Raw genomic sequence first — 26,175 nt, 5'->3', positions numbered from 1 at the left:
TGAACAGCTTCTTATGAGAAGTTTCCTAACAAATGTGTCAGTATACTAACTTTTCCCCTCCAATTTTATTTTGTCCTTGGAGAGGTGGAGGGTTTCCCTTTGGAAGGGGGAGGCATCTGTGTGTATGTCTTATAGGCAGGTGTATTTTATTCTTCAGGAAAATAGGGCAATATGAACTCTACTGACTGGTTTAAAATTGACAGACAATTTCCAGAGCAAGACAAAAAAGTACGTATGTAGTCTGGATTGAGTCCAAAGCATCTTTACCTCCAAACTGGTTTAGGCCAGAGAGACAGGATGTTCCACAGAGCGAAAACCATGTGATTAAAGAGCATGAGCAAACACAGAGTATATTATTAACAAAACACTAGGCTGCATTTCATGTTGGGTTTTCTGGCTGGTGACCCATGGAATTGACGCAAAAACTAACAAAGACAAAGGTCCAGTCTGTTCTAGCATAACTAATAATCAGAAAAGATTCCCTGGAGCCCCCATTTTGTATGGCAGTGTCAAAAAGCTGTTCTCGCCAGCTGTGGCAGCAGTACTGTTGTAAATACCACACAGTGGTACTCCGTACTTTGGAGCATGCGGTGAGAGAATTTTTTTGGCAACTGCTATGGAGAGGTTTTACCTTGACTCACGATTCTGTAGGTGTCTAACAATTAGGCTCCCTGTTACTTCCAGGCTCTTTGCTTGCATGCTGTTGACAATGTCTTTCATTTCTGCCTTGCATTCTGACTCACGGATCAGTCAGTGTCCTTCTGTCCTACCCTGTGGGCCTCTTCCATTTTTTACAGATTCCTCCACATCCTGATCAGCAGCTGTCTGGGCCAGGATCTCTATGGACAGACAATGAGTCATGCTGCTATGTGATGAGGATGCATATAGTAGTGGCATGAGGTGAAGGGTAGATGGTGTTTGGAGACTTATGGAGCACTTGAGGGGCTAGCAGTCAGTAAGCAAATTTGCAGTCAAGCAGGCAGATAAGATGGGGTAGTGTTGGCTGTCTGTAAGCAAGGAAGAGAATCAAAAATCCTGGACCCTTTATGCGGTTGTTTACAGAACTGGGATGTTCTGCTCCTGGGAACTTCCTTGCCTTTGACCCCAGAAAGCCTGAAGAGATCCATGAATCTTCAGCGTGTAAAAATTTCTTTGGGAAATGCAGTGGAAAAAGTCTCAGAACTGCTGTGTTCTATGCTATGAATTTGCATGTCTTTTCCTGGGGGCTGTATTTCTGCCCTCCTCCACCACTAGTAGAGGACTGAAGTGCCAGTGAGTCTGGGAACACATGAAGCTCGGTGATGTTTTAGAATACTTTCTCCTACCTCAGCAGCGTGAGGGGATCTTGGAAAATGGAGTATCAGGTGCATTTGGCTTTTTCTTTCATAGAAGGTTACTTTATTACAAATGGTCTTATGTAAGCTGGATTCTCCTCCTCAGGACTCCTCAGATACTATCAGTTTTTCAGTCAGTATTTAACACTTTTAGCCAAACACAGAGATCTAGTCATACTTCTTTAGTGTTGCAAGCTCATCATATTCAAGATGCATATTAGCCAGGAGGGAAAGAAGCATTTGATGCTCTGGGAGCTGTGGGTGTTGAAGCCCTGACAGGCAATGTGCTGCTGTTTAAGATGACAGCTTTTCCTGTACTGCCCACAGCATCACTCAGGAACGTGTCTCCTCCCTCAGAGAGATGCCAGCTGCCTTCCCTTCCCTGCTGTTAGTCAGCAGATACACTCCACTCCTCCAGATCCAAATTGGAAGATATTTTTTGCTAACGCTTCCTCACTCTTCTTTGTTAACTAAAAGAGGTTGTTGCTGAAACTGAGATTACCTGAGGCACTCTGGGCATGGTGCTGCTTTGAATGAAAGGAGAGGAACCATGGAGCAGCGCGTATCAGAGCTCCAAGTGGAGGCCCCTGGGGTGCCTGCCTGGCGGTGGGGGGTGCAAGCGTGAATCACGAGCTGCAGAACCGGGAAAGCAGGGGCGTCAGCGTGGTTATTTCTTGAATCATTCTTAGCCAGCAGCAGGTCAGCTGGCAGATGGCTTCAGCCTGAAGTGAAAGCTTGTAACTCTCCAGCCAGCAAATAGTTCCATAAGTGAATATCTGCATTTCATCAGCATCTTGTATTGTCTCTGTGAAAAATGGTATTCAATTGCACATAATTGGTAGTGCTTCAGTTTCCTGTGGCTTTCAACGCATTCATTTGTGTTAGGTCAGCTCAACTGTTTTATAAACATAGAAATGTGTTTTAAATCTGATGAGCTTGCAACATTAAAGAAGACTTAAAATACTCTTAGATCTCAAATACCGGAACTGTGACACTTTCTACACAGCCTCAGTTGAAGTTCATACATAATAGTGAAATGAAAATTCAACACTTCTTTTAGGCTTGATCAGAGAAATCATTCGGGGTACCCTAAACAATTAAAGAACCAAATCATTTTTCAGTGCTTGTGACTAAATAAATTAAAAAAAAGAGATTTTTTTTTTCCAGCCCAGGCTAGAAAAACTAACTGCTCTCTCTTCAAAAAAGAAGTATCTGTGGGAATTCTATAGCAGTAGAGTGTAAACTATGGTACCAGTGAAAGCAGCTGGCCTAGAAATTTCATGTGTCCTTCATAGGGAAAACACACTGAAGTTTCACAACAAAATGGTAAACCTGACATACTGTGACCTGTTTCCTAACCCAGGAACTAGACTGAATTTGAGCTAGTGACAAGTATCAGAATATTTGCCTAAGCAGACATGGCAGAAGTTGTGTTAAGCCTTCTGAGAGGTTCAATGACCCACTTTTGCATGGTTTGCGTGATAAAATCTCGAAGAATGGAATAGAAACACTTTTCATATGTAAAGTAACGATTATCAAGCTTTTCCAGAATGTTCTATTTTTATATTGAAAAGGTTTGCAGATTTTTCAATAAGTTAGGTGGGGTAAAAAGGCAAATTTACCATCTAAAACGCCATCTTCTAATTTTGTCCCTAATGCATAAAGCTACTATTGCGTTTTCTTAATCCAAACATTTTGAAATGCAAATTGCTTTTTTTTTTTTGAGTTCTGATATTAATGATGTGACAGTGTTTTCTTTATTAGGAGAGAAGTTCCAGTTGGAGGCCATAATTCACAGGTTACTTGTCTCTCCATCTCACCTTCTCACAAGACCTCCCAAGCTCTCTGTGACTCTTAAAAGTATTCATAGTTTAGTAAACAATTCTCTGTGGTGCATATTTACAGGTAGTGTAGCTATTTCCTGGCTATTGTCTCCAAAGACTTGAGAGATCTTCTCCCCACCCCGTGGCTGCAATAACCTTTTCCTGAGAAGCCAAGGCAGCTAATCTAAACCAGATCCACTCAGTGTGAGAGCCACTCCTGATTCTAAAGCATGTTTCAGTTGTTTAAGCATCAGTAGAAATGCTTTTAAAGATCAGATCCTTTTTACGATGGATGTCTGTGAATTTCTGAGCTGTGAGGCTGTGTATAAGGAGCTGAATTTGATGGAAGGAGGCATCACAAACTTTAATAAGAAAATTTAACATAATTGTTCAATAGCCTGAAAAAATACAATTATGAGATTTTAAAATTTGCTCTACATTTAAAAACTGTAGTGAACATAAGATTTAAACTATTACTTTTATTGAAATGTTTTGATTCCGGAGAATATCTAAATATATTATTATTGTAATGAAATTTTACTTGCTCTTCAACACTATTTTGGTCTGCTTCAGTGCAGTGAGAAGTAAAAACAGTTTCTGACTTCATGAGTCTGCTGTTATTGGGAAGCGAATGAGCTTGCTCACGTCCTGGAACATTGCTCACTTCATCTAACCATTACACTGTTAGACAAAAGACAGCCATGGGTGCTTCTTCTGCCCATGTTTTTTAGCCTTCTTTCTTAAGAAAACAAGGTTTGTATGATCATGCTGTCCTCCTCAGGTAGTTTTGATTCCATTGGCCTGTTTCGGCTAGAGTGGGACAAAAGGCTGAGAGACATTCAGATCCTGCAATCTTTGTGACAGTACGCGGCTACTTGGAGGAGAGAGACCCCAATAGCAAGGTACAGGCTGTGGTCATTTTTGACAGCTGGGAGAGGCCATGTGGGGAGAGGCACGCTGAAGGCCTCAGCTACAGCACAGCAAAGGCTCCAGTCTGAGTTTGTGCATCATCAGATGCTAGATGCCAGGGAAATCAACCCCAAGACAGAAATCTGTGGGAAGCAGGGCTTCATTAGTTCTGTTGCTCTCCTGCTTATTGTGGTGAAAGTACCCATGGTTTCTGCTTTTATTGAGCTCCGTGTTGCTGGAGTGTGGTCGCTGTGCTCTAGTTTCAGGGGACTTAGACTCAGGGATGCATGGTTTGTCAATCCCAAGCAGCCATAGGAAAGAAAGATATCTTAAGAAGAGTTTCCCAATGTATGGGGCACCTGTGGCCTGCAAAGGAGTTTTAATAGTGACCATTCTCAGCAGGAGTAGCTGATTCTCAAGGCTGCTCCACTGACAGGATCTTGTCTGATTGTGTGGGGAAGCAGCTGAATGGCACAGTGCTGAAGGAACTGCAGCTGGACCCAGGAATAGCTGTCAGCTGTGTACTGCACACCCTCTCCGAACTAGTCCCTTGCCCCTATTACTTCCCACAGAAATGATTGCAGGGCCAGGGCCAACTGTGGAGATGTCACGTCATCAGAGCACTTAGCTGTGCTATGCTGTGGCTGATCCTTAAACCAAGCATGCTGTCGAACAGTATCTGTTGAGGTGTTATATTTGTATGATCTGTCATGTTGCATCTCCTGAACATAACCCTATTCCACTGTTCCTGAATTTTGTCTTGCAGCCCAACATTCTCCCCACCCCATCTCCTCCCAAGCCACTGTTCATCCGTGAACAAAACTCTGCAACCCTTGACATAGATGCTTTGATCATTCAATGGTCATGGTGCATGTTTGACCATGTGCAGTACCGATAACATCTCTTAAGGTCTTTGGTGAAAATGTTGGTGCTTGCAACTTCCTGGGAAATTGGGTGGTTTGGTGATGGTGTGCTGGAATGGTCTGCCAGGTAATGTGTAGGTGGCAAATGCTTGTTTTTGCAGAAAATCAGTGTTAACAAATGGATCTTCAGACATTTCGTAGGATTCTGGGGTGCTGATTCACTAATATCTCACTTTGGTACTATTTAAACATCAATGATGTGAGTTATTGGTGTTATATGATATACATCGCCTTGCAGTCCAGAGCAGAAATAGCTATGAGACATATTTATCTTTTCTGTATTACTATTGACAGATTGTACCCTGTTAATGTAGTAATAGACAATCTGACCGTTACAGATTTTTTTTAAATTTATCCTAATGTATTTAAACACTTCTTAGCATCTTTAAGTCTTCTGGATATTGATTTTTTTTTTTTTTCCTCACTGCCTCTTGCTTCCGTTGTCCATTTCCTAGGTTCTTATGCATAGTTGCTGCTATTTTAAGATCCTTTCTGGCTTTCATTAATTTTGAATTCTCAAGATTGACAATGCCACATCTAGGACAAGTGTTTTCTGATTAAATTCACCTCTTTTGAGCTGGCCTGGCTTATAGGATCCTCCCAAGAAAGTATATATTTTAAACATAATTTCCGATTGCTAGATATGCATCTTTTCCTGCCACAGGTATAGTCTTCTACCCAAGGTTTGGCTACAAAGCTACTTTATGCTTCTTGTTTTTCAGGTCAAAGCAATATCCAGTCAGACTTTGCATGGCATAATGAAGAAACAGGATTTTCTAGCATGGTGAGTACTTGCAGAGTCAACAGGTTGATGATTTCTAATGACCAAGAATCCATGAAACACTGCACCCTAAATAAAAGCAAAAGGGAACAGTAATCACTGGGTAAATGCTATTTCACCTCTACATGTTTAATAGGCAGCTTCAGGGAGGAATTTAGGAAAGGTACATTGCGGAATGATTTAGTGTGAGCTCTCATCATGATCTCAAGGAGCACTACCTGAGCAAGTTCAGAAAAGGAGTTTTGAAGGAGCTATTTAAAATGACAATATGACTAGGGATTAAATGATGGTGTTCATGAGAAGGCCTTAAATAGAGATCATGTAGCAGGGGATGTTTTCCCTTCAGCACTCGCTTGTCTGTGACTTAAATTGTAAACTTACTTCCCTTTTGTTATCTTTGCTGGATGTAGACTTTCCATGCCTCTCTTGGCTTTTTGCTTCCACAGCTGAGAAGTGCCTCTCATAAATTTTGAATTTGCTGCTTTTCAAAGCCATTTTCATTGAATAGCTTCTGGAAAAGCTAGAAAAGACCTTGAGATGTCACAGATTTCCTTTATTCCATCTCCCTGGCCCAAGGCAGTTTCTAACGTCCCTAATCGTTTTTTCAAGAGCCCTGGCAGATAATCTTAAAAATCTCCAGTGGCAGAGACTACCCTATCTCCCTAAACTATTTACAGTTCTTTTGAACAGAAGGTTTTGCCTCCTATCTAACGTAAATCTCCCTTAATGCAATATAGCAATCACTTTTGATTTATTGTTTTGCTTACTGTTTACAATGGGCATGGACAACAAGTTTATTCCCTTTTATCCTCCTCTATGCATTAACCTCTTAGGGGATGATTAGATGGCCATTTCTTTGAGCAGAAATCTCTGCTCATATGCCCTCTTTGACCTCATGTACCTCTGTTCTGTTATGCCAGTGGTGGTCATGGGGGTAGTCATGTGGTGAATTCAATCAGGATGCTTATCTGGTTTAAAGGGACCCCCCCCCCCACACACACACACACACGTTTTTCAGGCAGTAAGAGCAGCTTAAGTCAGGGCACAATGTACAAAAAACGTCCATGCAGTCATCCTGAGTGCTCTCAATAGAGTGCATTATGAGAGTGGAACAAACAGAAGGGTTTTTTTCCTCTCTCTTCTGTACAGACCAAAAGCTTGCTCATGTTTAGAAATAGGCCAGGGTTGAGTATCTGCATAGCCACGGGGGTCCTGCACTCTGTATCTTCCACCTTTGCTCTGTTTTTCATAAATAATTCAGTTAGCAATTATTCTGTAAACATTTCAAGGAAAATTATGTTATCATTAAATCAATCCAATAGTTTGCATAATCATTGTCTATGTGTAGGTTTACCTTATTTGTGGTTTCCTGCCAAGACAGATATACTGAGTCTTGCAATGTGAGATCAATAAAACAATTATACTTGCATAAACATTTATACCCAGTGAACTGGAAAAAGATTGTTGCAAATTTATATTTCTTTGTCTTTCATCACTGCCATCAAGTATAGGGATGGACAGAATAGCATAGGTAACATTAATCTGGCAAAAGAAGTAAACTGTCCATCTCTATCGCAGAAGAAGGTATGTGCTACAAAATGTGACAAAATTAAGGAGAATATGGACTAACAGTAAGTCAACTACAGAGAGCTTTTCAGTGTTTTCAAAGATTGTGGTGGACCGGCTTCCTCTAGTAAGTTTAGCAGGAGCAAAACATCCCACACAGATGTGGAAGTTTGAATTTATTGTTGTGAATAAGGGTACAGTGTGTCACTCCCACACACTGTTCTGCGTTTCCTATTGGAGGCCTAACATTTTTAGTAGGCTTTTCAGATTGCATATTTAAGAACTGTGATCTGTACCCATATGTTAAGAGGATTATTTACATTCATTCAAACATTCTGATTACCTTGAAATAGAATATATGATTTTACCATATGTTTATTTCTTGGAAATGTATGTTTAATCCTGAAACTTCGTATACCGAATCAGTAATTTTGTTATCATGAACCAAAACCATTCTAGGTCATCCAGTTCTTAAATTTTACACCTCTTATAATTTGTAGCAGCATGTGATAGGAGTTGAGAAACTTCAGGATAATTTAGGGAGGAAAATACATTTATTCTCCCCCTCCCCCCCAAAAAAATAAAGGAAGGAAAGAACACCCCACTCCCTAAAAAACCCAAACCCATATGTGTCCAGAATGCTAAGCATAACACTACTATTTTTGTAATCAGTATTACTGGTTTTATACTTGCAGCCTTTTCTAAGTCTCTTAAAACATCATCTGACACTCTATTGATAATGAAACATTGATTTCAACTGAAATTCCCTCTAGTCGTTCTTTTTCCTTGGCCTGTGTCCTGGCTGGCAAAGTGACAGTCATCGTAAATTTTCCCATGAATTATGCAAAACTGTAGCTATTTAATTACTCAACCAGTGATTTGGTTGTATTCTGTACAGCTGACTTCAGAACATAAAATCCATGTGCTGTATATTTTATGTCATAGCTTGATTCTTCTCCCTATAACCTCTGGAATATGGAGGAAAATACAGGATGTGTTGCTCTGTTTGCATACATTCAGTCATGACAAGCACAACTTGAAAGGTTAAACTTGATGTGCAGTGTGGGAAATTTTAGCGCAGGCCTTGGATAAAAAAGAGGAATCTCTGCTTTGCCCCCTTTAGCTTCTGCAGGGCTGCCTGAGGGAAATGCCGCTGGGGCGAGTCAGTGGTGGTAGAGCTGGGTCAGCCTCAGCTTTTCCCAACCACAGGCAACTTCACTGCTAGCAGGGGAGGCCAGGTTCTGGGAGTGTGGATCAGTGGAAATACACTTCCGGAGAGAGGAAGCAGGTTTCCTGGAGCCTCTGTGACACAGACTGTTCTTCAAGAGCAGATCTCTGTTCCTTTTGGCCAATCTAGGGTTTGGCATATGCTTGCTGAACTTGCTTTTACTTTGGTGCCTTTAGATTTTTCTTCATGTGAGCACTTGCCCTGCTGGAGAATTTCCTCCTGTCTGTGTTGTGCTATAGGAAACTTTTAAGTTTATTTATAACCTGTGTGTATTTACAACTTAAATTGTGGGCTTCTGTGTTAAGTACACAAAAGAAAGTCAACTTCTCAAAGCATTGCTGCTTTTTAAGGTACTTTATCCCAGAAATTAAGCAGGACATGTTATGGCTTCCATGGCTTTTTAGGCAGATTATTGTATGCATCAGATATAAATTCATCCCAAGACTAAGCAGGGTACAGCTATGGCATAAGCAGTGGTGCTTCTAGTTACATTTTGCTACAGCAGACAGGTTGTTACACTATCTTGTGAACCATTTCTCCTTCATTTATTTGGAGCACTTTTGGAACAACATGGAGATTTTTCTCAAGTCAGTCAGTCAGCTGTAGCATAACTGAGGTCTGTTCTTTCTGGAGTTGATATTTTTAAAGTTTGAGCAGAATACTACCTTCTTTGTGGCTGTTGGCCGAGTAAGTAAAACAACATGGTATCATTACTTGTGCAGGAGAACTCAGGTTTTGAAACAGACACCAGAGGGAGAGTGCTATGAATTTGACTGCTGTCGCTTCATTTTGTGTCTCAGTGCAATCTACTAGATGAAAGAGTACATGATTAAGGTATGTGCAGTTCACTGCGATTATGACCCCTGCTCACCTCTCGGCCTTGATTTTCTTTAAGGTTCTGTACCCTGAAGAATTCCATTTATTCTTACATGTTTTCCTGACCTTTGCTCATGCTGGTTTCATGAATGATCCAATGTGAAAATTTACTTCCTGTCTCCGGTGAAGGTTGTTAGTCAAATGTGTTACAGAAATATATATGGGAGAGAGGCTGTGAGCTCACTAGGGAAGGGACTAAATTAGTCCTAGACAATACACAGATAAACAATATGCAGTTTATGGTCAAATTTCACATCAGGGCATAGAGTAATGATTTAGCCCAAAAGGAGTAATACCCAAAAAACAAACAGAGAAAGTGTATTTACTAATATGGTTTAAAAGTAGGCCCAAAAAGCAGCATGGTGGTGAATGCAAATTTTTTTGTCCGTACTCTGAGTGTGCATCCATTTGTTACTTTTTCTTGCAATATAGTGCCATAGCCTGAGATCAGTGTGATCCAGACATAGAAGTCTGGGAAAGTCACTATCCAAGCAAATGCTTTAAGTCACCTTCAAGCTGTGGGGAAAAGAGGTCAAGGGTCAGCCTCTATCCAGAGGAAGAGGATGAATGAGTCAGATTTTCTGGTTGTGGGGTGGATTAGTGGTGGTGAATTAATTCCAATGTTGAGCACAGTACAAGAACAGTTTCGAACGGAACTGTATGTCAAATGCATTTATTTGGGGCCAGGCCCTTCCTACACGATAGCCAGTCTACTACAAACACAGAGTTCTCTGGTAACCACATCTCCTTTGTTTTCTTTGAATGCTATGAATCAATTAGTTTCTTATGATCTAGGTGTCTACAGTACACTGAAGAGTTGTTTCTGCAGCAGAAGTGATTACTTTAAAATTAAGTTCTACACTTAATGAGAAAGACTGTCAATTTGTACCTGCCTACAGTCCACATTCATTGCAAGCAAAAACCTCTGTGCTATGGTCTGTTGATGCACAAGAGTCACATTCACAGACTGATAATCCAAGATGATCAATGGGCACCACTTCAATGGCATCTACTCCACTTGTCTCTTGGCTGAAGGATAGCAATAGTATAATGTTTGGTGATGCAGTAGATGTTTCAAAGCCCCCAACAACAAGGAGATACCTCCATTACCTAAATTAGGCATAGTATGTGATTTCAAAAATACAAAAAGAAATCTGAGCTAGGTTTGAATCTAAGAAAGCTTTGGGATTAAACTACTTGGCGGGGAGGGGACTCCTGTGATGCTGTTTTTTGACCAGTTTATGGTCTTTTAATTGTCTGTTGCCTCTTCTGTCCCTAAAACACTAATGCAAGGAGCGGATCAGCAGAGAAAATACAACTGGAGGATGCATTTGGTTTGCTGTAGTGGAATCATTTACCTTTGCATTGTTTACTTGCTTCCTGTCTTCTGATTTACCGTGACCTGCAAGGGAACATTCCTCTACCACAGCTAAGGCATTCAGGTGGAGTTAATTGAGCAATTAAATTATCAGGTGATGGAAGTAAAAATCTCATCAACACAGTGGATGGATTTAGCAATCTGACTCCTTTTAGTTTATGACTTACGATTATGTAATGTGTGTGTTGCTACATAGCTGCACACTCTGTGCAAAACAAAGAGGTAAACAGCTGTTCTGATGTACACTGTAGCTGATATGGGGGTCATGACTTCAGTCAACTGACCAGGGAGAAAGGTGACAGTAGGGGTTTCTGTTGATGGATATGGACAGACCGTTTAATATAACTTCCTCCCCAACCCCTTCCACTTAGAAGTCTCCTGTCAGGGATTTAGAGCTAAGGCTGAGTTAACACGCGAAAAACCTTTTCCCAGTCAGGTGCATTTTGCCCCTAGGTAACCATGGAGGAGTGCACAAAGATAGGCAGTGTTCAAGTGCTGGTGGGCTTATACAAAATTGCAAAGGGAAGTTTACAAAGCAAATTCCATTTTGGTGGAGAATAGCAAAGGCTGAAGATCCAGTTGATATGTCACATGGAGGCAATCTAAGGTGCATGCGTGTTCGGAGAACTTCTTAAGAGATGTGACGTGTCTAGGCCAGCTGTCCAACTTGGCAACTCTGGAAATGATAAATGTGATAAAAGCACATCAGAATTCTAGCTCCCTCTTCCTGTACAGAACTACTACTACGGAGGCTGTTGTTTTAGTTGAAAGGTCAGGTATGGCAAAAAAGACATCCACAGCAATGCTAAGATTATTATTAAACAGGTAGAGGACAGAGCATTATAAATGTTCTTGTGATGGAAAACACAGGAAAACCTCAAGCCCTAGAATGGAGGGCTGAAAGGGATGCGACACGCTGACTGAGACAAACTTCTGCAGTGACGTTAGACCAGAGTGTAATGGAGAAAATTCTGCTGCTGTCTAAATCTGTCGTGCTCTCATGCAGGAATTCTGTGTGTTGGTCTGGTCACAGAGCCTCAGAGGAAAGAAAGAAGGTCTCTTTTGGCTTCATAGAATGGTTCAATTTTAAATTAAAGGGGATGTTGCAAAAGGTCATGAATGTTGACTCCTGAAGTTAAAATAGGTTGTTTCTTTCCCTTTTACTGACAGTACAGAAGGTCTCACAAGAATCTATATGCTTCTGTCCTATTGAATTTCTTAAGGGAAAATAATTCTGAGAGGATTCCCAGAGTCAGCATGGTGCAGTGTGCTGTGAAGCTGAGGAAGAGACTAGTCCTGGTCATCTCTTTTGTTGGGGAGAATGTATAATATGCACAATGTTCCCAGGAACAATACTGTAATAAGGCTATGTGCTCCTGCATCTGTGAGCTGGGTGACCCAGCTTTATTATTACTGTCATCCATGGAAAGTAAAGGACAGGTTCTGTCAGAGGTTCATGCACTGGATTTGGTAGCAACGTTTCTCCTTAGGCAAGCGAGTGGCTTGAGGAGCTGTGCAAAGGTAGGTAACAAGTTAATCTTCAGGAAGATATATGCATCAGACCTGTTCCTATCCTATCCAACTTGCCATATAACAAGAGCTAGTGACAAAAATCTACTTCATGTTGTATAAATCCCAAATATTAGCTTTGACCTCTGTTCTTTATGGCTGCTTTTCAGTTGTGAAGTCTATCTCTGTATCCCTTGATGAAGATACTCATTTGATATCTGAAATTTAAATGAGCCCATGTGCCTATTTCTCAGGATGCCAATTTCCCTTCAGATCAAAAGGTTCTCCCATTTTATTTCCATATAACCTGACCTAGCACATAAGCAAGTCTCCTAGTGCATTTGGATTGTTTTTTAATTAAAAAAAGGTGGTGGAGGTGGAAGTGTATGTCACCTGCTCACAGGAAGGCTGTTCAGCATCTTTGCCAGTGTGAAAAGGAGAGCCAGGAGACCATAACCTGTTTGGGGTCACAGTGTCCTTCCCTCTGACCATGAGACCTTAGAAAGAGATTTTCTGTCTCCTTGGCAAGAGATTGTAAACTGGCTTATAGTGTGGGATGGATGTGATTTAGCTCTGCCCTTACTGTCTTCGAGAAGAGACTGGTTAAATAGGTGCAAAGGTCTTGCCTTTATGGCTACAAAGGACCATTAGTCTCTTGGGCTGAGCTCTTACATAGCAAAAACACAGACTTCCATCCATGTTTCCCTCTAGTGAGCTCTGTTTGACTAATGCGTGTATTCCACAAAGGCATATGTGTCCACCACTTCCCTTGGTAGCTTATTGCAATGCTTGATCCCTTCTCACTCTTAAAAACATGTACTTTATTTCTAATTTGAATTTATTTAGCTTTAACTTTCAGTCCTTGATTGGACTGACTGATTTAGAATAGCCTGTGCTCTGTGAAATAACTTGCACTGAAATCTATCTGTGTCTCTGTTTTATTCATGAATTCAACAGCTGGATAGGATTTCTTAACTCTACTACTGCAATCTGTTTTCTAGCTCTCAAATCATGTTTGCCATTTTTCTCTCCGAGTTTTTCAGTGCTATCTTTCAGTTTGGGGCCTGAGAGTTAGACTCCAGTGTCAGTTCTATCAGTAACCAGGCCTAGCAGGGAAAATACTCCTTGTTCATTAAGATATCCCATGGCTTCAGTCAGACCCCTTCCTGAATATGTCTCCATGGGGTTCAGCCTCAAAAGAGAAGAACCCCTGGAAGGGAGGAAAAGGAGTTTATTTTCTATGGCCAAGGCAGTCTTTGGCTTCTGTGCTAGGAACCTCACTGCATGTATTAAGCACAGTGGCACTGGGCACTGAGAACAGAGATGTGAGAATCCAAACCTCACTCAGTTTGAATTTTCTTTCAGTACTGATCCTAGTCAAATGTTGTTGGATAAATTCATAGTTAAAGAGCTCCAAATCAGTGACAGCTTGGCAGTTACCTGTGTTGTACTACTTCTTGGGATCAGTATTCAGTAGCTGAGAGATTATTCATTTACTGATTCCTGCCTGCTTGCTCTTCAGACATAAAGCTGACTTAGAAGCTGCACCTAAACTTCCATATAGGATCAAAACCATGGATTCTCGGCAAGCTCAGCTAGTCCTAGGTCCAAAGAGCAGATAATACTACCAAGAAACTGGGTAACTGTGCACCTGCAGAAATCACATACTCCTCATGGGGGGGGGGGGGAAGAGAGAGAGAAAGTCACACGAATAACAAGCCTGTTTTTATTCTACCAGGCAGTAGATTAATTAGATTACTTTGAGGCCTGACCTCCTATTTTGTGTCCAAAGGTCATGGCTCTTGTTGGAGAGACCAGTTAATATATGAGCGTATCAGGGTCAGCATAGAAATTTGATCCAAATAATGTAAAGGAAATCTTTGTGTACTGTGTGTTTATCTTAGCTGGTAGTTAATCAGGGTTAGTGTTTGCTACCTGTTCCATTTCTCTTACTCAAGAGCTTTAGCAAATGTTTATTTGACAGAATGTTCTGTTCCTTTCCTTTTTTTCCTTTAAAAAAAAAAAAAAATAGTCTACCCAGTCTACTGCCAGTGCAACTCCAGCTGCAACATCATGTTGCAGGCTGGACTCTAATCAGAGGAGTTTCTTTACTGCTGATGAGGGAGGGTAGACAGTGTTTTGGGCATGAGAATGATCTGCCAAATGGGGATAAGGGGTTTAACCAAAGAGTAAGAAATTAGCAATTTCTTCTGAGTATCTCAGAAATGAGATACTTAAAGCACTTTGTCTTATCTGAAAACACTGAACAAATTGAATACCAAGGTGAATAGTCTGTTTATGCAGAAGTCTGGATTACTAGGTAACTAACTTGGCCAGACCAGTAGAAGCAAAAAGCAGGCTAGTGAACAGCAACCTGTTGTTCTTTACCTAGGTGTCCACTAATAGCCCCTGCCTGAAACAAGGCACAGATCTGCTATCTCATCTAGTATAGCTGTCTTCCTGTTGTTTCAGTAGGAAGTTGTATTTGAAAGATCTCACTGTATAACACTCTGTGTCGTCCTGCAGGCGTTGCTTTGCAGTATACTAATTAATCAATTTTGTTTGAATGATATTCATACACTACTTTGAAAGTGTGGAGCATTACACAAGTCCCTATTGTTACTCTGTTTGCGTACATATGACCCAGAACAGGAGGTGCCTGAGCATTAGCAATGCTGGTTAGCACTTGAAGTGACAGAAATCCCCTTCACTAGTGACGGAAGGAGAGGGGGAGATGATACGCTAGGAAATGGTTTGTATCCAGTAAACGTTTGTATCCCGCATGGCAGCGTACTAGAATGCTGCTGCCAGAGACGGACATTCAGGAGGGAATAGCAGAGTGCAGCTTCAATAGGAGGGTTTCTAGGCTGTGTCAGAGGAACTGTTACAAAATAAGGGTAAGGTACTAAAAACTCTTATCCCTTTGTACATGCTCCAGGGAAAAGGAAGTTGTACTCATCACCCAGCAAATGTACTCAGATTTAGTTGCCATAGAAGAACGCACTGAGCCACATCTGCTCCTCGAGTCAGGATGCACAGCCCCTGCTTGTTTCTGTGCTCTGCTGAGCCTGCACGTGGCCATGCCCTGCTTTGGTGCTTTGAGGATTGATTTGTTGTGCAAGGTGGACAGAGGCCCCGAAGGAGACAGGCAAGCTCTATTGAGTGGCATAGGGGGTTTCCTTTTCCTGATATTTCATCTTTGCCCTTTTCTCTGCCTCAGTGTACGCCAGAGGCAAGGAAGGCTGTCAGAGTGGCTCTGGGACCATCCAGGAATATTAATGTACCTGTCTGTACCTGTTTATACCAAGTGGCCGTACCACACCCTAACATCTGTCTGTCTCCCCAAGGTAACTGATTGTTTAGGATGGCACGTAGACAGCCCTCTAGTCTCTGTCTTGTTGCTAGACACTTTCAAGCAGAAAGTGGATGACACCCCCTGCCTCTCCTGTTTGACAGGCACTGCGTATGGATGGAAGAGGCTAAATTAAAAACAGCAGAAGTAGACTTTCTGGTTTTTCTTGATAACTGGTATAAAGGAGAGAAGGGAGCAGTCTGTGCACTGCAATTAACATCGAGTGCTATTGCAACTCATCCTGTAATGCGATACAGATATAATCTTAGTAGAAAATTGAACACTGCACTGAGTCAGAAACATAGAGCAATGCTGGGTTTTGAAGAAAGTAATTAGCCCCAGGGATCTGGTGGTTTTTCATTTCCCTGGTGATAAACAAGGGAAGTGGGGCAGCACTTCCCATAGGCCTCCAAAGTCAATTTAGTCAAGGTACAGAGCCAGTTTCTAAACCAAAGCATTTATTTAATAAATGCTTAGTAAAAGGCAGGTGCATCTCCCATCTTTGCAGTGCCCTCCATGTGCCACATGATTTTACCTTTGTGAGCTAGAATACCTGGTATCATCCTGAGCACTGCCGAGGATGTCCTCACACCCTGCCAGCATGGCTGCCAGAGAACAGCCTTCTGCAGCACCACTTGGGTACCCCTGGTTGTCTCCCCTTGCCACATGGTACCATGCCTCACCCACCAATAACTATGCATGGGACAACAGACCTGCCTGAGTCACCGTGCACCATGCTTACCTGGCAGCAGGTTGCTGTGGGTCTGCCCCCAGGTATGGTGCCTTGCCTGACTGCGCTTTCCTTCAGCCCTCTCTACTCTAGTGGCCCTTCCTTATGCCACCCTACGCGTGGCGTGCGCAAGAGCAGTGATTTGAGATTTTCCAGAACTCACTGAAGCACTCATGAAGTGAATTTGGTTATGCTTCTCCGCTAGAAGGTTAAAAGTGTACTGAATCACAAAAATGAAACATCTGATAGGCAAGAGATCTTTGATCTTGTTAATGACAAGACCTGATGGCTGAAAGCTGGAGTTCATGGAACTCTCATGAAAAGCAAGGAATCGAGCTGTTCAGGTGACATAATGGGGATGACAGTGATCCCTATTCTTGTCACGTGTTTAAATGAAAATTGACTTTAGTCCTAAAATATGTATAGCCTGTGCCTGCCCTGGGTGACCACAAGTTCCTGCATCCAGGATTCTCACTCTTTCCTCCTGCATTCCTGCCAGTGTTTGTCACCTTTCAGTGATTTGTCACATCCAGAAGAAAACCTGGAAGGTGCTTTGGGGCATCATCATGTCCTTGTCTTTTGTGAAATGCTTAATGTATTATGGGCACATAGTGAAATGAAATACTCTACTTCAGTGAGTTTGTCACATTGCTTTGTGTTTTCCTATGACTCTCTCCCCTAAGCTGCGCACAAGAGTGGTTTACACCACCAACATATTGCATGGTAAAGCGGCCTGCATTTAACATTTTCGTTCAGCATTCATCTGTCCAGAAATGCTTGGTGAACGTAGCCTAGCATGTGTGTTGCCTTGGAAGAGACTTCTGCTCAGTCTTCTCTCAGTCAGTTGCTGGTAAAACAGAATATGGTAAAGAATATTGTATTTCCCTGGTTCAGTATCATATTGTATTGGTTACAGGAGCTGGCTAGGAGATGAATGGAAAAGTCATCTTTTGAAGTCTGGTCCTTTTGTAGGACCTAGCTTTACCATACCAAGTACCATATCATTCAATTTTCTGAATTCACTAAGTGCCCTCTAGTGGCTAATTCTCTGTATAACGTTGGATATTCATTGTGAGACCGACCAGCTATTGAAGGGTTTGTCTGGTTAGGACAGGAGCAAGGTGCAAGTCTTCAAATTATTTTGAGGACAGTTAGTTTGTCCTGCAGAGGCAATTAAAAGTGCTCATTGAACAGTGACTGTGCATGGCTCAGGATGGCAAATCACTAACTGTATGTACAGCGCTACAGTAGAAATTGCATGTTTGAACTGAAGCAAGTGTCAAACCAAGTGCAAGACAGTGGAAGGAAAACTAGTGGTCTGTCAGTGCCCAAGACTTCAATGGTTTCAGTGAAGCCTGGCAGTAGTGAAATTTTTCTAAGTAATCAACCTCTAAGACTTGAGAAGGGGCCACAGTAGTCCAGTTTTAGTCTGATACAGCGATTCTGGACTAGGTTGATAGATTGCTGATGTTTCATTTGTACCACGGCAGTATTACAGTTTTTCTAAAACCAATTGCTTCCTTACTAAAGACTTTCCTTTAAAAAAAAAAAAAGGGAAAAAAAAGAAAAAAAGACTCATCTGTTTTATGAAGCCATTTGGATTATGGCCCCGGTTTATGCCCTGCTTCATGTATTTGTCAACAGTGGGGATATTTCTGTCTCTTCCTATTCTTAGAGCTCTACGCTCAATGTTGTGCACTGTAGTTGTTTGGTGCGCTTGTTACACTTCAATACTTCTTAATGGATTGTGTCAGGACCATATGGTCACCTTGCACCCAGAAAGGAAGGCGTAGATTTAATGTATTCCCGGAGAGGATGGGAATGGCCACAAATTCATTTTCCATTTGTCTGAGTGTAAGTCTAAGTGTAGGCTTACAAAGGGCTCTATTAGCAATTATCTGAACATGCATGCTTGTTTCTTGAAAATTTCATGTTTTTATCTTATGCAGTAGTTTGCTATGTTGAATTTATTTTCTCAAAAAATTGAAAGCACAGTTTTAATGCAAATGGATTGGTGCCATTACCACTTTCATTCTGCAGCAAAATACTGTCTTTTCTTGTTAATGGTGTTTTGGGGGGATTGTTTTGTTTCTTTTTTAAAAATAAAAATTCAAGTGCCTTTTAAATGTTTAATTGCATCCATTATAATAGCCAGCGTAGGAGTCTGGTTAATCCAGGTTCAGGAGCTGATTTTATCTGGGCTGTTGAAGTCATGTGACAATAAGCTAATGGCCAGATATGGAGGTGATGTGTAAACTGGCATATATGAGACTTCTTTGTGCTCTTATATTGTATTAGCCTCCCACCAGTTTCTTTACACCCACTCGGTTGACACGTAAGGGAAGCTAGGGCAGTGTAATTTGCACAGTAAGAGGAGCTTACCATGTAAGCATTAAGAATGTATAGTTGAAATGCACCTCACCCAGTTTGAACTTGCTTCTTTTTTCTGCCTTACTCTGTGTTTGCGCTGTGTTTGATACCATAGGCCATGGACCTTGTTGGCATGACTAGGCATTTACTGAAATATAAGTTTGCTTCTTCAATTGATGTCATAAATGTTGTAGAAAGGAAAGTTCACTTGAATTTGGGAATGGGGCAAAAGCTCTAGTGTACTTGGAATACATCTGCAGGAAGATTTCAGGAGAAGAGAGCAAGAATGAGTGTTTTGCAAACTGGTACTGGCTCTAGAAATGACTTGGCGGGTGTGTTGCTGAGGGAGCAAGGAGATTTGGGATTTAGAGAGTGTTTCAGCCTGTATGCTGATACCTTGTTTTCATGCAGGTAGCTCTTGCAATTTTTGTCATTGGAAGAATTAATTTGAAATAAGGATAAAATTGTGTCATGAACTTGCCATTTAAGAAACATCTTGGGCCCTGGTTTGCAAACTCATCACCCTTACAAGTAATCTAGGGTTGAAAAGGCACCCGTTTAAATTGTTAATTGCAAAAGAATGATAGCTTCAAGAAAACTGTGTCATTGCCCTAAGAAAATGAATGAATAATATGATGTTATTTTTTAACTGCACTGGACAGTGTGAGGAATATTCTAAGCAAAAGGAAGAGTTGTGTCAAACTTTCAGAGGGAGTACAGGAATATTTGGATCATTACACTTGCTGGGAAAAAGACTGCATTTAAAAGAGATAAGCCTGATGCCCAGTAGCAAGCGTACAGGGCTTTACTTGTAGCTTCTTGTTAAGTACTCACACTGCTCTGTAGTTCTCAAAAAAAAAAAAAAAAAAAAAAAAGTCTCAGGGAGGATGCAGTAGACTGGGACATGGTGGTTTCAGATGCATTAACCAAACAGAGAAGCTGTTGTACAAAGCCCCATAAGCTGAGTTGTTATTTTTCCCCCAATCCCTTCTGAAAAGTCACCCAAAATTTCCTGTGCAATTTAATTTATGTCAAACAAATGCATCGTGGAGCTTGAATCCATGGCACTAAATCCTATACAGCTTGAAAAAACTTGTTATAAAGAAACTATATACATACATATACATACATACATACATACATATATATATGTATGTATATAAAACACACCTATGAAAGCACTAACTGTTGAAAAGTGTGCATACTGTATAATGTCACTGGCAATGAGTTTGCCAAATCAGCTGTGGCACTAAGTCCTAGGGCAGCAGAGCTGGCTCTGTCAAATATTCTTTCAACGAGAGCTAAGTGTTGATGAGAAATGGATAAGAGGTTGCAACTCTTTCATAAAATTTAAGTGCTTTCTTTAATCTAACCTTCCAGTTATTAATTAACTAATAAGGAGTGTCCTCCATTCCCCCTGTGGCCCCTTCAACCCTGAATCTCATTCTCCTCAATAAGACAAAGGCTTTTTTGTTTTTCCTATTGAAAGACTTTAGTGGATGAACAATAATTAACTTGTCGCGTCAATGTGGGGTAGGAAAAGAAGGACATTTGGTTCTTTATGTATTATTGTCAGGTTTGTGGTGGTCAAAGATGACAGATTAAACTAGACCATTTATTCCTCGCAAGGAGCAAGAAATACACAGTATCTCATTCTGGACTTGTGGGACCTTGAGCACTTTCTGTGCTACAAAGAGGAAAGCTGCGCGGTATGTGATACCGTCATTGACTCAGAAATTGTGCAAACTGACTTGAGATAGGCTCAGCAATTATTCTACTGTAACCTACGCTGCTTTGGGTTTTCCTCACCTGCTGTCCTACCACCTCACTTCCTTCATCCTGGAACTCAGAGAAAGGGGACAAACTAAAGTCCTCCAAAACAAGATCCCCCCTCCCCCTTTAAACAAAGTAATTTCCACTAAAGGGGGGCGGGGGGGAAGAGGGACGGGGAGAGAGAGAGCGAGAAAGAGAAAGAAGGCTACTTAACTTGAGAACCTTTTTTTTTTTTTTTCCCCCTGTGTAGAAGGGAATATAGTTTCTGATACATTCCTACAATATTGGCAAGGCAATGCTTTTGAGAATTCCTGCATTAAGGGCAAACAAGTTGTACTACTATTGCAAGTCTGTATGGTTTGTTCTAAGGAGCTTTCTGTGGCTGTGCTCATGATCACCTACAGAAACACAGTAGAGTAAAACACGTGTTATTGGCCTTTCTGAAGGGACAAGATTAGTGTATGATCTGTACCGGTATAGGTTTTCTTTGACCTCTTTGCTTCTGTAAGAGCATGTTGTCTGCTGTTCTGCACTGAACCTCACTAAAAGATGCCTTTAAATGAAGTTTAAAAAAAAAAAAAGAAAGGGAGCACCCAACGCCACACAACCAAAACCCCATTCTTTAAGAAAGTGAACAACATATTCTGTGTTCTGGCTTAAGCAGAATTTCACTTGACTGGAGCTAATGTTTATCTCAGAGAAAAGGATTATGGAGATACTGAGAGAGGTTTCCAAGAAACAGAGGAAAAAGTCCTGATTCAAGCAAGGCAAATAATGAGGTGCCTGTCTGCTGGCAAGTGAAACAGCCTAAAATGAAGCTGTAAATGAGTAGAGAGATGAATAAACTGTCAGAGGCTGCTTCATAGAAAGACCAAACAAAAGCATTTAATGAATGCAGAACGTCTTGCACCCAGAGAAGACATCATGGTAGGAGGGAATAGTGCAAATTCATAGCAGTAGGTATTCATCACCAAAACTCACTCTTTTGAGCTCTGTTGGGTTAAACTAGAACAAAGTAAATGGGTATCCTTACATTTATTTGAACAACAATTTATGTGTGAGCTTACAGCAATGGAAGGAGAGGAGATTTGTGGTTTCTGTTCTGTCTAAAGCCCACAGGACTGCAAGAGATGAATGCACAGCAGGAATCGCTTTCATTCTCTCCATTATAGTTACTCTGGGAAGGAACAGAGCGCCTTGTCCCACCATCTCAAATGGACAAGCTCTGTGTTAAATGGCATGAGCTGGTCCTTGTATATTTTGAGTGGACAGTTTAGTTTAGTTTAATGCAGTATAAACAGCTTGCTTATTGTCTCAATTGTGTCCCTAGGGAACAGATGACCATCTGCTGGCATTAATATGACCAACTCTCCATGCCCAGGTGGAATACAAAATATTGTCCTTGATGAGGAGGAATGTGACTCCTAAACATCCTGTTTGTCTGTTCAGTGTTTACAGACTTCCTCTAGCATGTGGATGGCAGGACCGAGGCTGGCTGGAGCACAGGCTGTTGTGCTGTGTCCTCAGTCATGCTTGCTGAAGGAATGGCTAACTCTGGGACTTGAGCAAAGAAAGCAGCAAACTATTTGGGGTGGCAGAACAGCCGTAGCTGCACAGCCCAGTTAGCTCTCCTTGAGCACTACAAAGCTGGAGAGGGGTGGTAGCTGATGCTCCTGCAGCTACTGCTGACAGTCATAGCCCTTCCCAGCAACAGCACGCTTTTGCCCCAGCTCTCTAATCCCTTCAGCAGCAGATCTGCCTGTTCATATTTTCCTACCAGCTGTGGCACTGGGCTGGACCGTCCTCTTTTCCTTTTAGTAGTAGCCCAGCCCTGGCCCTTCACCCTTAGGGTGGCAAATCTTCATTTTTGCTTGTGCTGCTCAGTAGCCTTGCTGCTCAGTAGCATGAAGGATCTTTACAGTGGCTGTGGTGTTGAAAACATGTAAATGCCAGTAGGAGGGACACCATCAGTAAATGGGTTTGTACAGGTCATGACTGTTTTCTTCCAGAGCCACAGCAATGGTTTTAATCAATTCATTAAGAATTTGGCTTCTAAAATCAGTTTGTGCTGTCAATAGGCAGCAAACAGCAGCGGCTGTTGTGCTGTGGATGGGGCCCTCTGGGAGGAGAAGACACAGCATGACGCTGTGATGACGACCATCTAGCATCAAGGAAGTGGCATGTGGCAAGGCTGGGTTGACGTAGGCTCCGGAAATCCTGTGGCTGAGAAGCTGAAAGGGAGTGCTCAGCACAGACAGGTGAGGGACATCTCAATACCAAAATTGTCTCAGTGTTCCAGAAGGACTGGAGGTAGAATGCATGCCAAATGAGGAACCTGCAATATCTTTGACAGGAGCCTGTAATAGTGTCTGGCTTGGGAACAAAAGAACATGTAATGTTTGGGGCAAATAGGCATATTTGGGGGTGACCGCATTCCCCAAAGATGTCTTCTGAGACATTAGACTGACTCTCGCATCCGTCTTTAGTTTGCCTGGGCATTTTGACATGGGCAAAGTTGGGGGGTGGGGGTTGCAAAGGTGAACTGGATCAAATACCGTACACTGTACGGTGCCAGTGCTTGGCAAGTTCCTTGCTCACTTTAACCAAATCTTGCAGAATTGTATAGACAATTATCTTAGAATTGCTTTGGGAATAACATGTGCTCAAAGGGTACTTTCTTGGAAAGCAGTAAAGGGAAAAAGTTAATGGTGACCCTTGAGGTGCTCCTTAGGGTGAGATTTTGAGGAAGAGCATTTGTGAGGAGAGGTCAGGATCCCAAACCCACTTGCATCTAGACCAGGTACAGACCTCCTCAGGTACAGACCTGCCCTACGAATTTAGCTGTGCTGTAAATAAAAAAACCCTTAATGTTGTAAACAGGGCCTTTGCACTACTGTCATACTACACACACATCCAAGAACACTGATGAATGATACTTGATCAGTGTAATGCCCAAATTGACTTAAGAAATTGAACAACACAGATCAACTGCCAGGGAATCCATGGTGATTAGACTATTGAGTGATCTCTTGCATCTTTCCTTCTGGGCTGCAAGGTTATCCTGATTTCTCACTATTTCATGTTGGGCTTGATATGAGTTTGTGGACAAGCTGAACCCTACCTGCCTTGAGCAGTCCTCTCTAGCATCTTTTCCAGATGTTATGACTGTACCACCAACTGCATAAATGAGAGCTAGCTTTCGGTGTAATACCAGTGCCATACCTTTCTTATTCCTCTTGTGACTTGTGATTTCGGTACAGGGAAGCCATTGTTCTGCCACAATGAATACTAAAAAAAGATAAATACTAATAAATACTAAAGATTCATGCAGTGTTGTGGCTACCCATGTAAGTGAAATCTGGAGACAAAAGTAAGCATCCTGGACTGAGTTTAAGGTGTCTTAAAAATACAGCAGACTGGACTAAATAATTGATGACATCTTTGTTTGCAAACCATGAGGAAATACAGAACATAAGAGCATGAAATATACTAGTATAAAACAAAATTGCAAAATAACGTTAGCATAAGAATGGGAAGATGATGAGTGCTACCCTTGTTAAATAGAACAGATAAAGGCAGCCACAGAAGCACCGTGTCATCTGGAGCATCTACTCCACAGGCTTATCAAAAGTATTTCTGCTTCAGCTAACAATCGTAATACCGTGAACTGCTTGCATTGAGATTGCCATGCTGATGCGGAAAAGGTCTCGGTTTGTGGAAATGGCAGTACAGCAGCTTCCTCATGTGCTAGAGGGAGTATTGCTGCAGACAGAGCACAGGGCCACCAAAGATGCAGCAGGGCTGTAGGTAGTTTAAAGTGAGAATGCGCTATACATCTCTTAGACTGCACCTAAACAATCAGTAACAATAACTAACTATAATAACAGGAGGTCTCTTAAGACTTGTACACGCACGTACCAGCACTGTCTTCTCCATTCATGTCTATTGTGAGCAGAGCTGTTAGAGAAGGGGAAACAGGGAGGTCCGCAGCGCCGCCGCACGCGGGCAGCAGCCTGCTGGGCGCTGCCCCCGCGCGCGGTGCGCGCAGCGCCCTCTCCTACCCGGCGCAGGCGCCTTTCCGCCGGGCCGCGGTGCGGCTGGCAGACACCGCTCCGGCCGGCCGAGGGGGTGACGTCACCGGGGTCGGGGACGTCACCGCGCGGCACGACGCGGCGCGACGTCACCGCGCGGCGCAGAGGGGGCGCCGCGCCGGCCGCTGGAGGGGAGGTGGCCCCGGGGCGGCGGAGGCGCGGGGGTCGCTGTGGGCGGGCGGCCTGAGCGCGCCTCCTGCTCGGGGCGAAGGCGTGGGGAGCCCCCGCGGGCGCTGGGGCGGGCCGCGGCCCCCGGGCGGTCTGGCAGCGTTTGCGATGCGGCGGCTGGACTCTTCCTTGGCAGAAACGAGCATTTGGGTGGTGTCGCCTTACGGCGTTGGGTCTTTTCACTCAGCATTAGTGTTCGTTGTACTTAAGGAGCCGTCAGTACCCACCTCAGAAAAACTTGGCCCAGAAGAAAAATAAGATTCTACCGAAATAGGAGAAATTCCTTTTCGTTATAGAGATGCTCAGAATAAACGGTGATCTCCTGGTCCCCTGCACGTTATATTCTTTGGATGTGCATACGTCTGTCTGACTATGCAGATGGCAGACTGCAGAGCCAGCGTTGCCAAGGTCCTACAGAAAAAGATGAGCATTTATTAGTCTAACAAACAGCGTTTGCCAAAAATCACAAATAAAAATTGAAAGTGGACTGCGACCTACGGTCATGTCTGTTTTTGACACACAAGGGAGGCTTCCTGCTTTGAAGCTGGTTTAATTATGGGTAGGTTCACCTAAGGCCAGGCTTAAATCCTCTGAAGATGTCTTCTGGTGACCAATTCTTATGTTGAAGGGCACGGGTGATGAGGAAAGAGTGGGCCCTACCCATGTTATATTTCTGCTGGACTGGCAGCACATTGTCTGTCAATAATATAGTCTTTCACTCCAAATAATTGCAGAGCCTCACGTGTATTTTTGAGCCATACAGAGGGGTTGTTTCATCTGTCACTGAAGTGTTGTCACTTGTGAATTGTTATATAATCTCTTTGCAATGCATAATATAAAGCAGGAAAATAAAGGAAGGATTAGTATCAAATGAAACCGATAGGTGAATATAGGAAGATCGACTCTTTTTATTTACCCTGGGTGCAAATGACAAGGTATGTTGTGATGTAGTACTGCTCTTAGAATGGCAGTATCTTGTGAAAAGGTTGTTAGACCATGAATGTTGTTGGGTTTTCTCTAGATCTTTGTTCTGGTATCTCTCTCAGTTTTTAACAAATTCTCGTCTTGAGGGAATTACTTCCACCCTGAAGGTTCATAAAGATACTCCCAGAAAATAAATATTCTGCTTATGAAAGCTATAGGTCATAGCAAGTTTTCAGCATTTTGAAAATAGCATACCTGGAGCTGGGGATTGTTCTGTGTAGGGCATCGGTGTCACCATGCTTAACAACCCTTGCGTCAGCATTGTGGTAAACGTGGGTTTATTGGGTTTTGTTTTTGATAAGTGTTGGGGATGTTGAGCACAGATTGGTAAGAGCTGTGGAGAGAGAGAGACTAGTGCATGAAACGCTCTGGAGGAGGCA

General features: G+C 42.3%; 1 protein-coding gene and 1 long non-coding RNA gene across 51 annotated transcripts in view; one reads left to right on the top strand and one right to left on the bottom strand.

The window, feature by feature from the left end:
• SLC45A1 (solute carrier family 45 member 1) overlaps positions 1-26,175 on the top strand; it is a 104,046-nt gene that overhangs the window by 67,241 nt on the left and 10,630 nt on the right. For 5 of the 50 annotated variants that reach the window (XM_026085566.1, XM_026085558.1, XM_026085561.1 and 2 more), the window contains 3 exons: positions 5,712-5,773; positions 9,287-9,398; positions 22,631-22,810. The exons of 35 other annotated variants lie outside the window; for them this stretch is intronic. The gene's annotated coding sequence lies outside the window, so the exon portion shown is untranslated. Of the gene's footprint in view, positions 1-3,098; positions 3,133-3,938; positions 4,060-4,832; positions 5,057-5,711; positions 5,774-9,286; positions 9,399-22,630; positions 22,811-24,718; positions 24,780-26,175 lie in introns of those variants that run through there. 10 more of the 50 variants (XM_026085568.1, XM_026085559.1, XM_026085570.1 and 7 more) reach the window with 8 other exon arrangements.
• Positions 9,511-24,619, bottom strand: LOC112975458. Its single transcript, XR_003256620.1, has 3 exons — positions 24,471-24,619; positions 23,775-23,840; positions 9,511-11,494 (listed from the first exon to the last, which is right to left on the bottom strand). It is a non-coding gene; the product is annotated as an uncharacterized LOC112975458 (long non-coding RNA).

The sequence above is a fragment of the Apteryx rowi genome, unplaced genomic scaffold, assembly GCF_003343035.1.
Source record: "Apteryx rowi isolate R43461 unplaced genomic scaffold, aptRow1 scaffold_67, whole genome shotgun sequence".
NCBI classification, from domain to species: domain Eukaryota; kingdom Metazoa; phylum Chordata; class Aves; order Apterygiformes; family Apterygidae; genus Apteryx; species Apteryx rowi.
Note: the sequence above shows the minus strand (reverse complement) of the source record. Positions and strands in the feature narration are given on the sequence as shown.